Source organism: Astyanax mexicanus, unplaced genomic scaffold (genome assembly GCF_023375975.1).
Source record: "Astyanax mexicanus isolate ESR-SI-001 unplaced genomic scaffold, AstMex3_surface scaffold_47, whole genome shotgun sequence".
NCBI lineage: Eukaryota > Metazoa > Chordata > Actinopteri > Characiformes > Acestrorhamphidae > Astyanax > Astyanax mexicanus.
Window position 1 is genome coordinate 305,001 of NW_026040057.1, and position 7,500 is coordinate 312,500.

Below are 7,500 nucleotides of genomic sequence, written 5' to 3' on the forward strand. Positions count from 1 at the left end.
AAGCTTTTCCCCTCTTGCTTCCATTACCATGGTCTTGTTATACATTACTAGTTTGTTATCTGAAACCCAACATAGATGAAGTTGCATAAGTAGTCTTGATGAGAGCTCTGCAATGGCTTACGGTCACACTACCCTGAGAACGCCCGATCTCGTCTGATCTCGGAAGCTAAGCAGGGTTTGGCCTGCTTAGTACTTGGATGGGAGACCACCTGGGAATACCAGGTGCTGTAAGCTTTTCCCCTCTTGCTTCCATTACCATGGTCTTGTTATACATTACTAGTTTGTTATCTGAAACCAAACATAGATGAAGTTGCATAAGTAGTCTTGATGAGAGCTCTGCAATGGCTTACGGTCACACTACCCTGAGAACGCCCGATCTCGTCTGATCTCGGAAGCTAAGCAGGGTTTGGCCTGGTTAGTACTTGGATGGGAGACCACCTGGGAATACCAGGTGCTGTAAGCTTTTCCCCTCTTGCTTCCATTACCATGGTCTTGTTATACATTACTAGTTTGTTATCTGAAACCCAACATAGATGAAGTTGCATAAGTAGTCTTGATGAGAGCTCTGCAATGGCTTACGGGCACACTACCCTGAGAACGCCCGATCTCGTCTGATCTCGGAAGCTAAGCAGGGTTTGGCCTGGTTAGTACTTGGATGGGAGACCACCTGGGAATACCAGGTGCTGTAAGCTTTTCCCCTCTTGCTTCCATTACCATGGTCTTGTTATACATTACTAGTTTGTTATCTGAAACCCAACATAGATGAAGTTGCATAAGTAGTCTTGATGAGAGCTCTGCAATGGCTTAAGGTCACACTACCCTGAGAACGCCCGATCTCGTCTGATCTCGGAAGCCAAGCAGGGTTTGGCCTGGTTAGTACTTGGATGGGAGACCACCTGGGAATACCAGGTGCTGTAAGCTTTTCCCCTCTTGCTTCCATTACCATGGTCTTGTTATACATTACTAGTTTGTTATCTGAAACCCAACATAGATGAAGTTGCATAAGTAGTCTTGATGAGAGCTCTGCAATGGCTTACGGTCACACTACCCTGAGAACGCCCGATCTCGTCTGATCTCGGAAGCTAAGCAGGGTTTGGCCTGGTTAGTACTTGGATGGGAGACCACCTGGGAATACCAGGTGCTGTAAGCTTTTCCCCTCTTGCTTCCATTACCATGGTCTTGTTATACATTACTAGTTTGTTATCTGAAACCCAACATAGATGAAGTTGCATAAGTAGTCTTGATGAGAGCTCTGCAATGGCTTAAGGTCACACTACCCTGAGAACGCCCGATCTCGTCTGATCTCGGAAGCCAAGCAGGGTTTGGCCTGGTTAGTACTTGGATGGGAGACCACCTGGGAATACCAGGTGCTGTAAGCTTTTCCCCTCTTGCTTCCATTACCATGGTCTTGTTATACATTACTAGTTTGTTATCTGAAACCCAACATAGATGAAGTTGCATAAGTAGTCTTGATGAGAGCTCTGCAATGGCTTACGGTCACACTACCATGAGAACGCCCGATCTCGTCTGATCTCGGAAGCTAAGCAGGGTTTGGCCTGGTTAGTACTTGGATGGGAGACCACCTGGGAATACCAGGTGCTGTAAGCTTTTCCCCTCTTGCTTCCATTACCATGGTCTTGTTACACATTACTAGTTTGTTATCTGAAACCCAACATAGATGAAGTTGCATAAGTAGTCTTGATGAGAGCTCTGCAATGGCTTACGGTCACACTACCCTGAGAACGCCCGATCTCGTCTGATCTCGGAAGCTAAGCAGGGTTTGGCCTGGTTAGTACTTGGATGGGAGACCACCTGGGAATACCAGGTGCTGTAAGTTTTGCCCCTCTTGCATCCATTACCATGGTCTTGTTATACATTACTAGTTTGTTATCTGAAACCCAACATAGATGAAGTTGCATAAGTAGTCTTGATGAGAGCTCTGCAATGGCTTACGGTCACACTACCCTGAGAACGCCCGATCTCGTCTGATCTCGGAAGCTAAGCAGGGTTTGGCCTGGTTAGTACTAGGATGGGAGACCACCTGGGAATACCAGGTGCTGTAAGCTTTTCCCCTCTTGCTTCCATTACCATGGTCTTGTTATACATTACTAGTTTGTTATCTGAAACCCAACATAGATGAAGTTGCATAAGGAGTCTTGATGAGAGCTCTGCAATGGCTTACGGTCACACTACCCTGAGAACGCCCGATCTCGTCTGATCTCGGAAGCTAAGCAGGGTTTGGCCTGGTAAGTACTTGGATGGGAGACCACCTGGGAATACCAGGTGCTGTAAGCTTTTCCCCTCTTGCTTCCATTACCATGGTCTTGTTATACATTACTAGTTTGTTATCTGAAAGCCAACATAGATGAAGTTGCATAAGTAGTCTTGATGAGAGCTCTGCAATGGCTTACGGTCACACTACCCTGAGAACGCCTGATCTCGTCTGATCTCGGAAGCTAAGCAGGGTTTGGCCTGGTTAGTACTTGGATGGGAGACCACCTGGGAATACCAGGTGCTGTAAGCTTTTCCCCTCTTGCTTCCATTACCATGGTCTTGTTATACATTACTAGTTGAAGATAGATGAAGTTGCATAAGTAGTCTTGATGAGAGCTCTGCAATGGCTTACGGTCACACTACCCTGAGAACGCCAGATCTCGTCTGATCTCGGAAGCTAAGCAGGGTTTGGCCTTGTTAGTACTTGGATGGGAGACCACCTGGGAATACCAGGTGCTGTAAGCTTTTCCCCTCTTGCTTCCATTACCATGGTCTTGTTATACATTACTAGTTTGTTATCTGAAACCCAACATAGATGAAGTTGCATAAGTAGTCTTGATGAGAGCTCTGCAATGGCTTACGGTCACACTACCCTGAGAACGCCAGATCTCGTCTGATCTCGGAAGCTAAGCAGGGTTTGGCCTGGTTAGTACTTGGATGGGAGACCACCTGGGAATACCAGGTGCTGTAAGCTTTTCCCCTCTTGCTTCCATTACCATGGTCTTGTTATACATTACTAGTTTGTTATCTGAAACCCAACATAGATGAAGTTGCATAAGTAGTCTTGATGAGAGCTCTGCAATGGCTTACGGTCACACTACCCTGAGAACGCCCGATCTCGTCTGATCTCGGAAGCTAAGCAGGGTTTGGCCTGGTTAGTACTTGGATGGGAGACCACCTGGGAATACCAGGTGCTGAAAGCTTTTCCCCTCTTGCTTCCATTACCATGGTCTTGTTATACATTACTAGTTTGTTATCTGAAACCCAACATAGATGAAGTTGCATAAGTAGTCTTGATGAGAGCTCTGCAATGGCTTACGGTCACACTACCCTGAGAACGCCCGATCTCGTCTGATCTCGGAAGCTAAGCAGGGTTTGGCCTGGTTAGTACTTGGATGGGAGACCACCTGGGAATACCAGGTGCTGTAAGCTTTTCCCCTCTTGCTTCCATTACCATGGTCTTGTTATACATTACTAGTTTGTTATCTGAAACCCAACATAGATGAAGTTGCATAAGTAGTCTTGATGAGAGCTCTGCAATGGCTTACGGTCACACTACCCTGAGAACGCCCGATCTCGTCTGATCTCGGAAGCTAAGCAGGGTTTGGCCTGGTTAGTACTTGGATGGGAGACCACCTGGGAATACCAGGTGCTGTAAGCTTTTCCCCTCTTGCTTCCATTACCATGGTCTTGTTATACATTACTAGTTTGTTATCTGAAACCCAACATAGATGAAGTTGCATAAGTAGTCTTGATGAGAGCTCTGCAATGGCTTACGGTCACACTACCCTGAGAACGCCCGATCACGTCTGATCTCGGAAGCTAAGCAGGGTTTGGCCTGGTTAGTACTTGGATGGGAGACCACCTGGGAATACCAGGTGCTGTAAGCTTTTCCCCTCTTGCTTCCATTACCATGGTCTTGTTATACATTACTAGTTTGTTATCTGAAACCCAACATAGATGAAGTTGCATAAGTAGTCTTGATGAGAGCTCTGCAATGGCTTACGGTCACACTACCCTGAGAACGCCCGATCTCGTCTGATCTCGGAAGCTAAGCAGGGTTTGGCCTGGTTAGTACTTGGATGGGAGACCACCTGGGAATACCAGGTGCTGTAAGCTTTTCCCCTCTTGCTTCCATTACCATGGTCTTGTTGTACATTACTAGTTTGTTATCTGAAACCCAACATAGATGAAGTTGCATAAGTAGTCTTGATGAGAGCACTGCAATGGCTTACGGTCACACTACCCTGAGAACGCCCGATCTCGTCTGATCTCGGAAGCTAAGCAGGGTTTGGCCTGGTTAGTACTTGGATGGGAGACCACCTGGGAATACCAGGTGCTGTAAGCTTTTCCCCTCTTGCTTCCATTACCATGGTCTTGTTATACATTACTAGTTTGTTATCTGAAACCCAACATAGATGAAGTTGCATAAGTAGTCTTGATGAGAGCTCTGCAATGGCTTACGGTCACACTACCCTGAGAACGCCTGATCTCGTCTGATCTCGGAAGCTAAGCAGGGTTTGGCCTGGTTAGTACTTGGATGGGAGACCACCTGGGAATACCAGGTGCTGTAAGCTTTTCCCCTCTTGCTTCCATTACCATGGTCTTGTTATACATTACTAGTTTGTTATCTGAAACCCAACATAGATGAAGTTGCATAAGTAGTCTTGATGAGAGCTCTGCAATGGCTTACGGTCACACTACCCTGAGAACGCCCGATCTCGTCTGATCTCGGAAGCTAAGCAGGGTTTGGCCTGGTTAGTACTTGGATGGGAGACCACCTGGGAATACCAGGTGCTGTAAGCTTTTCCCCTCTTGCTTCCATTACCATGGTCTTGTTATACATTACTAGTTTGTTATCTGAAACCCAACATAGATGAAGTTGCATAAGTAGTCTTGATGAGAGCTCTGCAATGGCTTACGGTCACACTACCCTGAGAACGCCCGATCTCGTCTGATCTCGAAAGCTAAGCAGGGTTTGGCCTGGTTAGTACTTGGATGGGAGACCACCTGGGAATACCAGGTGCTGTAAGCTTTTCCCCTCTTGCTTCCATTACCATGGTCTTGTTATACATTACTAGTTTGTTATCTGAAACCCAACATAGATGAAGTTGCATAAGTAGTCTTGATGAGAGCTATGCAATGGCTTACGGTCACACTACCCTGAGAACGCCCGATCTCGTCTGATCTCGGAAGCTAAGCAGGGTTTGGCCTGGTTAGTACTTGGATGGGAGACCACCTGGGAATACCAGGTGCTGTAAGCTTTTCCCCTCTTGCTTCCATTACCATGGTCTTGTTATACATTACTAGTTTGTTATCTGAAACCCAACATAGATGAAGTTGCATAAGTAGTCTTGATGAGAGCTCTGCAATGGCTTACGGTCACACTACCCTGAGAACGCCCGATCTCGTCTGATCTCGGAAGCTAAGCAGGGTTTGGCCTGGTTAGTACTTGGATGGGAGACCACCTGGGAATACCAGGTGCTGTAAGCTTTTCCCCTCTTGCTTCCATTACCATGGTCTTGTTATACATTACTAGTTTGTTATCTGAAACCCAACATAGATGAAGTTGCATAAGTAGTCTTGATGAGAGCTCTGCAATGGCTTACGGTCACACTACCCTGAGAACGCCCGATCTCGTCTGATCTCGGAAGCTAAGCAGGGTTTGGCCTGGTTAGTACTTGGATGGGAGACCACCTGGGAATACCAGGTGCTGTAAGCTTTTCCCCTCTTGCTTCCATTACCATGGTCTTGTTATACATTACTAGTTTGTTATCTGAAACCCAACATAGATGAAGTTGCATAAGTAGTCTTGATGAGAGCTCTGCAATGGCTTACGGTCACACTACCCTGAGAACGCCCGATCTCGTCTGATCTCGGAAGCTAAGCAGGGTTTGGCCTGGTTAGTACTTGGATGGGAGACCACCTGGGAATACCAGGTGCTGTAAGCTTTTCCCCTCTTGCTTCCATTACCATGGTCTTGTTATACGTTACTAGTTTGTTGTCTGAAACCCAACATAGATGAAGTTGCATAAGTAGTCTTGATGAGAGCTCTGCAATGGCTTACGGTCACACTACCCTGAGAACGCCCGATCTCGTCTGATCTCGGAAGCTAAGCAGGGTTTGGCCTGGTTAGTACTTGGATGGGAGACCACCTTGGAAAACCAGGTGCTGTAAGCTTTTCCCGTCTTGCTTCCATTACCATGGTCTTGTTATACATTACTAGTTTGTTATCTGAAACCCAACATAGATGAAGTTGCATAAGTAGTCTTGATGAGAGCTCTGCAATGGCTTACGGTCACACTACCCTGAGAACGCCCGATCTCGTCTGATCTCGGAAGCTAAGCAGGGTTTGGCCTGGTTAGTACTTGGATGGGAGACCACCTGGGAATACCAGGTGCTGTAAGCTTTTCCCCTCTTGCTTCCATTACCATGGTCTTGTTATACATTACTAGTTTGTTATCTGAAACCCAACATAGATGAAGTTGCATAAGTAGTCTTGATGAGAGCTCTGCAATGGCTTACGATCACACTACCCTGAGAACGCCCGATCTCGTCTGATCTCGGAAGCTAAGCAGGGTTTGGCCTGGTTAGTACTTGGATGGGAGACCACCTGGGAATACCAGGTGCTGTAAGCTTTTCCCCTCTTGCTTCCATTACCATGGTCTTGTTATACATTACTAGTTTGTTATCTGAAACCCAACATAGAGGAAGTTGCATAAGTAGTCTTGATGAGAGCTCTGCAATAGCTTACGTTCACACTACCCTGAGAACGCCCGATCTCGTCTGATCTGGGAAGCTAAGCAGGGTTTGGCCTGGTTAGTACTTGGATGGGAGACCACCTGGGAATACCAGGTGCTGTAAGCTTTTCCCCTCTTGCTTCCATTACCATGGTCTTGTTATACATTACTAGTTTGTTATCTGAAACCCAACATAGATGAAGTTGCATAAGTAGTCTTGATGAGAGCTCTGCAATGGCTTACGGTCACAATACCCTGAGAACGCCCGATCTCGTCTGATCTCGGAAGCTAAACAGGGTTTGGCCTGGTTAGTACTTGGATGGGAGACCACCTGGGAATACCAGGTGCTGTAAGCTTTTCCCCTCTTGCTTCCATTACCATGGTCTTGTTATACATTACTAGTTTGTTATCTGAAACCCAACATAGATGAAGTTGCATAAGTAGTCTTGATGAGAGCTCTGCAATGGCTTACGGTCACACTACCCTGAGAACGCCCGATCTCGTCTGATCTCGGAAGCTAAGCAGGGTTTGGCCTGGTTAGTACTTGGATGGGAGACCACCTGGGAATACCAGGTGCTGTAAGCTTTTCCCCTCTTGCTTCCATTACCATGGTCTTGTTATACATTACTAGTTTGTTATCTGAAACCCAACATAGATGAAGTTGCATAAGTAGTCTTGATGAGAGCTCTCCAATGGCTTACGGTCACACTACCCTGAGAACGCCCGATCTCGTCTGATCTCGGAAGCTAAGCAGGGTTTGGCCTGG

The 7,500-nt window shown here is 46.6% G+C and overlaps 33 non-coding genes and 1 pseudogene across 33 annotated transcripts in view; all 34 read left to right on the forward strand.

Moving 5' to 3' along the window:
* The window catches only part of LOC125797119 (5S ribosomal RNA), a 119-nt gene extending 114 nt beyond the window's left edge, over positions 1–5 (forward strand). Inside the window, exon 1 of the ribosomal RNA XR_007435945.1 lies at positions 1–5. This exon is cut by the window's left edge and continues 114 nt beyond it. This is a non-coding gene — a ribosomal RNA (5S ribosomal RNA).
* A 110-nt stretch (positions 6–115) lies between these two features.
* On the forward strand, positions 116–234 carry LOC125797423 (5S ribosomal RNA). The gene has a single exon (XR_007436268.1). It is a non-coding gene; the product is annotated as a 5S ribosomal RNA (ribosomal RNA).
* A 110-nt stretch (positions 235–344) lies between these two features.
* On the forward strand, positions 345–463 carry LOC125797120 (5S ribosomal RNA). The gene has a single exon (XR_007435946.1). It is a non-coding gene; the product is annotated as a 5S ribosomal RNA (ribosomal RNA).
* A 110-nt stretch (positions 464–573) lies between these two features.
* On the forward strand, positions 574–692 carry LOC125797382 (5S ribosomal RNA). The gene has a single exon (XR_007436227.1). It is a non-coding gene; the product is annotated as a 5S ribosomal RNA (ribosomal RNA).
* A 110-nt stretch (positions 693–802) lies between these two features.
* Positions 803–921, forward strand: LOC125796860 (5S ribosomal RNA). Its single transcript, XR_007435766.1, has one exon. It is a non-coding gene; the product is annotated as a 5S ribosomal RNA (ribosomal RNA).
* Positions 922–1,031: 110 nt separating this feature from the next.
* On the forward strand, positions 1,032–1,150 carry LOC125797121 (5S ribosomal RNA). The gene has a single exon (XR_007435947.1). It is a non-coding gene; the product is annotated as a 5S ribosomal RNA (ribosomal RNA).
* A 110-nt stretch (positions 1,151–1,260) lies between these two features.
* On the forward strand, positions 1,261–1,379 carry LOC125796861 (5S ribosomal RNA). The gene has a single exon (XR_007435767.1). It is a non-coding gene; the product is annotated as a 5S ribosomal RNA (ribosomal RNA).
* Positions 1,380–1,489: 110 nt separating this feature from the next.
* On the forward strand, positions 1,490–1,608 carry LOC125797410 (5S ribosomal RNA). Its single transcript, XR_007436255.1, has one exon. It is a non-coding gene; the product is annotated as a 5S ribosomal RNA (ribosomal RNA).
* Positions 1,609–1,718: 110 nt separating this feature from the next.
* On the forward strand, positions 1,719–1,837 carry LOC125797329 (5S ribosomal RNA). The gene has a single exon (XR_007436174.1). It is a non-coding gene; the product is annotated as a 5S ribosomal RNA (ribosomal RNA).
* Positions 1,838–1,947: 110 nt separating this feature from the next.
* LOC125797074 (5S ribosomal RNA) lies at positions 1,948–2,066 on the forward strand. Its single transcript, XR_007435899.1, has one exon. It is a non-coding gene; the product is annotated as a 5S ribosomal RNA (ribosomal RNA).
* Positions 2,067–2,176: 110 nt separating this feature from the next.
* Positions 2,177–2,295, forward strand: LOC125797285 (5S ribosomal RNA). Its single transcript, XR_007436130.1, has one exon. It is a non-coding gene; the product is annotated as a 5S ribosomal RNA (ribosomal RNA).
* Positions 2,296–2,405: 110 nt separating this feature from the next.
* On the forward strand, positions 2,406–2,524 carry LOC125797356 (5S ribosomal RNA). The gene has a single exon (XR_007436201.1). It is a non-coding gene; the product is annotated as a 5S ribosomal RNA (ribosomal RNA).
* Positions 2,525–2,620: 96 nt separating this feature from the next.
* On the forward strand, positions 2,621–2,739 carry LOC125796923 (5S ribosomal RNA). The gene has a single exon (XR_007435829.1). It is a non-coding gene; the product is annotated as a 5S ribosomal RNA (ribosomal RNA).
* Positions 2,740–2,849: 110 nt separating this feature from the next.
* LOC125797434 (5S ribosomal RNA) lies at positions 2,850–2,968 on the forward strand. Its single transcript, XR_007436279.1, has one exon. It is a non-coding gene; the product is annotated as a 5S ribosomal RNA (ribosomal RNA).
* A 110-nt stretch (positions 2,969–3,078) lies between these two features.
* Positions 3,079–3,197, forward strand: LOC125797436 (5S ribosomal RNA). The gene has a single exon (XR_007436281.1). It is a non-coding gene; the product is annotated as a 5S ribosomal RNA (ribosomal RNA).
* A 110-nt stretch (positions 3,198–3,307) lies between these two features.
* LOC125797122 (5S ribosomal RNA) lies at positions 3,308–3,426 on the forward strand. Its single transcript, XR_007435948.1, has one exon. It is a non-coding gene; the product is annotated as a 5S ribosomal RNA (ribosomal RNA).
* Positions 3,427–3,536: 110 nt separating this feature from the next.
* LOC125797123 (5S ribosomal RNA) lies at positions 3,537–3,655 on the forward strand. Its single transcript, XR_007435949.1, has one exon. It is a non-coding gene; the product is annotated as a 5S ribosomal RNA (ribosomal RNA).
* A 110-nt stretch (positions 3,656–3,765) lies between these two features.
* LOC125797281 (5S ribosomal RNA) lies at positions 3,766–3,884 on the forward strand. Its single transcript, XR_007436126.1, has one exon. It is a non-coding gene; the product is annotated as a 5S ribosomal RNA (ribosomal RNA).
* A 110-nt stretch (positions 3,885–3,994) lies between these two features.
* LOC125797124 (5S ribosomal RNA) lies at positions 3,995–4,113 on the forward strand. The gene has a single exon (XR_007435950.1). It is a non-coding gene; the product is annotated as a 5S ribosomal RNA (ribosomal RNA).
* Positions 4,114–4,223: 110 nt separating this feature from the next.
* On the forward strand, positions 4,224–4,342 carry LOC125797125 (5S ribosomal RNA). Its single transcript, XR_007435951.1, has one exon. It is a non-coding gene; the product is annotated as a 5S ribosomal RNA (ribosomal RNA).
* A 110-nt stretch (positions 4,343–4,452) lies between these two features.
* On the forward strand, positions 4,453–4,571 carry LOC125797357 (5S ribosomal RNA). The gene has a single exon (XR_007436202.1). It is a non-coding gene; the product is annotated as a 5S ribosomal RNA (ribosomal RNA).
* Positions 4,572–4,681: 110 nt separating this feature from the next.
* Positions 4,682–4,800, forward strand: LOC125797126 (5S ribosomal RNA). Its single transcript, XR_007435952.1, has one exon. It is a non-coding gene; the product is annotated as a 5S ribosomal RNA (ribosomal RNA).
* Positions 4,801–4,910: 110 nt separating this feature from the next.
* On the forward strand, positions 4,911–5,029 carry LOC125797371 (5S ribosomal RNA). The gene has a single exon (XR_007436216.1). It is a non-coding gene; the product is annotated as a 5S ribosomal RNA (ribosomal RNA).
* Positions 5,030–5,139: 110 nt separating this feature from the next.
* On the forward strand, positions 5,140–5,258 carry LOC125797127 (5S ribosomal RNA). The gene has a single exon (XR_007435953.1). It is a non-coding gene; the product is annotated as a 5S ribosomal RNA (ribosomal RNA).
* Positions 5,259–5,368: 110 nt separating this feature from the next.
* LOC125797128 (5S ribosomal RNA) lies at positions 5,369–5,487 on the forward strand. The gene has a single exon (XR_007435954.1). It is a non-coding gene; the product is annotated as a 5S ribosomal RNA (ribosomal RNA).
* Positions 5,488–5,597: 110 nt separating this feature from the next.
* LOC125797131 (5S ribosomal RNA) lies at positions 5,598–5,716 on the forward strand. Its single transcript, XR_007435956.1, has one exon. It is a non-coding gene; the product is annotated as a 5S ribosomal RNA (ribosomal RNA).
* Positions 5,717–5,826: 110 nt separating this feature from the next.
* LOC125797132 (5S ribosomal RNA) lies at positions 5,827–5,945 on the forward strand. Its single transcript, XR_007435957.1, has one exon. It is a non-coding gene; the product is annotated as a 5S ribosomal RNA (ribosomal RNA).
* A 110-nt stretch (positions 5,946–6,055) lies between these two features.
* On the forward strand, positions 6,056–6,174 carry LOC125797395 (5S ribosomal RNA). The gene has a single exon (XR_007436240.1). It is a non-coding gene; the product is annotated as a 5S ribosomal RNA (ribosomal RNA).
* A 110-nt stretch (positions 6,175–6,284) lies between these two features.
* Positions 6,285–6,403, forward strand: LOC125797133 (5S ribosomal RNA). Its single transcript, XR_007435958.1, has one exon. It is a non-coding gene; the product is annotated as a 5S ribosomal RNA (ribosomal RNA).
* A 110-nt stretch (positions 6,404–6,513) lies between these two features.
* Positions 6,514–6,632, forward strand: LOC125797403 (5S ribosomal RNA). The gene has a single exon (XR_007436248.1). It is a non-coding gene; the product is annotated as a 5S ribosomal RNA (ribosomal RNA).
* Positions 6,633–6,742: 110 nt separating this feature from the next.
* LOC125796952 (5S ribosomal RNA) lies at positions 6,743–6,861 on the forward strand (annotated as a pseudogene).
* A 110-nt stretch (positions 6,862–6,971) lies between these two features.
* LOC125796856 (5S ribosomal RNA) lies at positions 6,972–7,090 on the forward strand. Its single transcript, XR_007435762.1, has one exon. It is a non-coding gene; the product is annotated as a 5S ribosomal RNA (ribosomal RNA).
* A 110-nt stretch (positions 7,091–7,200) lies between these two features.
* LOC125797134 (5S ribosomal RNA) lies at positions 7,201–7,319 on the forward strand. The gene has a single exon (XR_007435959.1). It is a non-coding gene; the product is annotated as a 5S ribosomal RNA (ribosomal RNA).
* A 110-nt stretch (positions 7,320–7,429) lies between these two features.
* The window catches only part of LOC125797135 (5S ribosomal RNA), a 119-nt gene continuing 48 nt past the window's right edge, over positions 7,430–7,500 (forward strand). Inside the window, exon 1 of the ribosomal RNA XR_007435960.1 lies at positions 7,430–7,500. This exon is cut by the window's right edge and continues 48 nt beyond it. This is a non-coding gene — a ribosomal RNA (5S ribosomal RNA).